Source organism: Eumetopias jubatus, unplaced genomic scaffold (assembly GCF_037043125.1).
Source record: "Eumetopias jubatus isolate StellerSeaLion01/CBP00866 unplaced genomic scaffold, mEumJub1_p1.0 scaffold_11, whole genome shotgun sequence".
NCBI lineage: Eukaryota > Metazoa > Chordata > Mammalia > Carnivora > Otariidae > Eumetopias > Eumetopias jubatus.
Genome location: NW_028274817.1, coordinates 30,903,618 through 30,907,590, shown reverse-complemented (window position 1 = coordinate 30,907,590; position 3,973 = coordinate 30,903,618). Strand labels below are relative to the sequence as shown.

Here is a 3,973-nt window from a genome sequence, read left to right as displayed (position 1 = left end):
ACGGTGGAGGTCGGGAGATTCTCAGTGTTTTGCGGGGTAAGTTGGGGCAGGGACTCCCCAGCAGCTGAGGGCCTCTCTCTTCCTCTTGCTCTCGCTGGGGCTGGTGGTCCAGGGTGCTCTTACTCCTTGGAGGCCATGTGGACCATAAGGTCCACCACCCGGTTGCTGTAGCCGAATTCATTGTCATACCAGGAAATGAGCTTGACAAAGTGGTCGTTGAGAGCAATGCCAGCCCCGGCACCGAAGGTGGAGGAGTGGGTGTCACTGTTGAAGTCGCAGGAGACGACCTGGTCCTCAGTGTACCCCAGGATGCCCTTGAGGGGGCCCTCTGACGCCTGCTTCACCACCTTCTTGATGTCGTCATATTTGGCAGCTTTCTCCAGGCGGCAGGTCAGATCCACGACAGACACGTTGGGGGTGGGGACACGGAAGGCCATGCCAGTGAGCTTCCCGTTCAGCTCAGGGATGACCTTGCCCACAGCCTTGGCAGCACCAGTGGAAGCAGGGATGATGTTCTGGGCAGCCCCTCGGCCGTCGCGCCACAGCTTCCCAGAGGGACCGTCCACGGTCTTCTGGGTGGCAGTGATGGCATGGACGGTGGTCATGAGTCCCTCCACGATGCCGAAGTTGTCATGGATGACCTTGGCCAGAGGAGCCAAGCAGTTGGTGGTGCAGGAGGCATTGCTGACAATCTTGAGGGAGTTGTCATACTTCTCGTGGTTCACACCCATCACAAACATGGGGGCGTCGGCAGAGGGAGCTGAGATGATGACCCTCTTGGCCCCGCCCTTCAAGTGGGCCCCAGCCTTCTCCATGGTGGTGAAGACCCCAGTGGACTCCACAACATACTCAGCACCAGCATCACCCCACTTGATGTTGGCGGGATCTCGCTCCTGGAAGATGGAGATGGACTTTCCATTGATGACAAGCTTCCCGTTCTCAGCCTTGACTGTACCGTGGAATTTGCCATGGGTGGAATCATACTGGAACATGTAGACCATGTAGTTGAGGTCAATGAAGGGATCATTGATGGCGACAATATCCACTTTGCCAGAGTTAAAAGCAGCCCTGGTGACCAGGCGCCCAATACAGCCAAATCCGTTCACTCCGACCTTCACCATCGTGTCTCAGGGACGCGGCTGGCACTGCACCAGAATTCGCGGCTGTCTGTCGAACGGGGAGGAGCAGAGAGCTATTTTTTCATTTTTACTTTCTAATTCATTTTGACTGTTATTTATTTTTTTTTGAGTTTTTTTATTTTTTATTGTTATGTTAATCACCATATATTACATCATTAGTTTTTGGTGCAGTGTTCCATGAGTCATTGTTGACTGTTATTTATTCTTATATATAGATATTATACCCCTAAAACTTCCTGAATTTATTAGTTCTAATAATGTATCTTAATAATTTCTTTTCATGAAATTAAGAAAACAATCCCATTTACAATTGCACCAAAAAAGAATAAAATATTCAGGAATAAACCTAACCAAAGAGGTGAAAGACCTGTACTCTGAAAACTATAAAACACTGCTGAAAGTAATTGAAGACAACACAGAGAAATGGAAACACATTCCATGCTCAATGGATTGTAACAACAAATATTGTTAAAATGTCTATACTACCCAAAGAAATCTACAGATTGAATGCAGTCCCTATCAAAATACCAACAGCATTTTTCACAGAACTAGAACAAATAATCCTAAAATTTGTATGGAACCACAAAAGACTTGAATAGCCCAAGCAATCTTGAAAAAGAAAAACAGAACTGGAGTTATCACAATTCCAGACTTCAAATTATATTACAAAGCTGTAGTAATCAAAACAATATGGTATTGGCACAAAACTAGACACACAGAGCAATAGAACAGAATGGAAACCCCAGAAATAAACCCACAATTATAGAGCCAATTAATCTTCAGCAAAGCAATAAAGAATAGCCAATGGGTGGGGGGGAACAGTCTCTTCAACAAATGGTATTGAGGAAACTGGTCAGGTACATGCAAAAGACTGAAACTGGACCGCTTTCTTACACCATAAACGAAAATAAACTCAAAATGGATTAGAGACCTAAATGTGAGACCTGAAGCCATAAATACCCTAGAAGAAAGCACAGGTAGTAATGTCTCTGACATCAGCCATAGCAACATTTTTCTAGATACGTCTCCTGATGAAAGGGAAATAAAAGTCAAAATAAACTTTTGGGACTACATCCTTGTACAGTTTTGACATCAAGGTTATAAAAACTAGCTCTTGGGGTGTCTGGGTGGCTCACTTGTTTAAACGTCTGCCTTACACTCAGGTCACGATCTTGGGGTCCTGGGATCAAGCCTCAAGTTGGGCTCCTTGCTCAGTGAGGAGCCTGCTTCTCCCTCTCCCTCTGCTCCTCTCCCCCTACCGCTCGTGCCCTCTCACTCACTCGTTCTCGCTCTCTATCTCAAATAAATAAATAAAATCTTTTTAAAAAACTAGCTCTTAAATGCATGTTAGCAGAAATAAAACAATTCATGAATGAATGGACGACAAAGCTGAGGAACTTGCACACAAAATCAAACTGGTTAAGAAGATATAAAGACAGAAAATATAAGAAAATTGGAGGATCTCTCTAGGAAGTGAAATATTTGAATAATATGAATTCTGTAAGGAGAGAAAAATGTGAAAGGGAGAGGAATTAATTCAAAGAAGTGGTTCAAGATGATTTTCATTTCCCAGAACAAAAGGGCATGAGTTTCCAGATTGAATGGCCCACTGAGAACAAAGTGTGGAAAAACATCCACAAAAAGGCACATCATAGTGAAATTTCAGAACAATAGGGACAAAGAGACAGTGGTAAGATCTCCCAGGTAGGAAAAAGTAGGTTACTTACAAAGGATCAAGAATCAAAATGACATCTGACTTCTCAACAGCAACACTGGCAGTTATAAGACCATTCCTTCAAAATTCTGAAAGAAAATTATTTTTCATTTAAAATTCCATATTCAGTCAAAAAGTATCAATCAAGCAAGAGAATAAAATAAACATGTTTAGATATGTCAAGTCAAAAAATTTAACTTTCATGCACCTTTTTGAGGAAATCTGAAAGATATGTTCTATCAAAACAAAGAATACCAGTAAAAGAGAGCAAACAAAAAAAGAGTGGGCAGGGAGATGACATCAGCAAGATGGCAGAGTAGGAAGTCCTAAACCCTTCTTTTCCCAACAAACACACTGATTCAGCAATAATTTATAGGCACATTCCATTTGTGAGGAATCAGAAACCAATGGATGCCAGCTCCCCAGCAGAACATGAAACCAGGCTCATCGATGCTGGTAGGAAAATTCAGGACAACCTAACATGGAGACACTGCTCTCAGTGCATCCCCATAATAGTGGGAAGAGGTGCCCTAGCTCCTAAACTCACCTAGCGGCCCAGCTATTCAGAAGGGGCTCCAAGAGGATTAGCTTCTGTCTTACTAGTTGGAACTCTTGAGTCCAGCATGGACAAGCTGCCCAGGGAGGAATGGAGGTGGTAGCTTAAGCGGGTAGCTGCCATTGATCCTTATTCCTGCTCAGCACAGTGTGAGCAGAAGAAAAATCCTGGCTCTGTTCCCGACTACAGAGGGAAAAAGTTGACTCATGTGTCTAGTGTCCCAACTTCTCAGGAGCTTTCCAAAGAACTAACATTTGTCTTGCCAGTCTTGAAGATCTGATGGGTCCTGTACAGTGTAGCCACCAAGGGAGAACAGAGGCAGTGGCTTGAGCTATGGATGCCATAGCTGCCCCCATGTTTCCTTCTTGGAATCTCCCATCCTTTTGATGTCATCATTATCATTTTTTTATCCTATCCTGGCTAAAGCCTGCTGTCTTTCACAGACTACATCATGGGCTATAGGGAAATTCCTATAGAAAATTATCGATTGAGAAATTATCATTGAGAAAATTATCAGTGTTCATGGGGTTCATTGAAAATCCATTTTCCCTAGTCTTAGAGGGC

General features: G+C 43.7%; 1 pseudogene; it reads right to left on the bottom strand.

Moving 5' to 3' along the window:
- Positions 1–1,136, bottom strand: LOC114196973 (glyceraldehyde-3-phosphate dehydrogenase pseudogene; annotated as a pseudogene).
- Between the last annotated feature and the right edge of the window lie 2,837 nt (positions 1,137–3,973).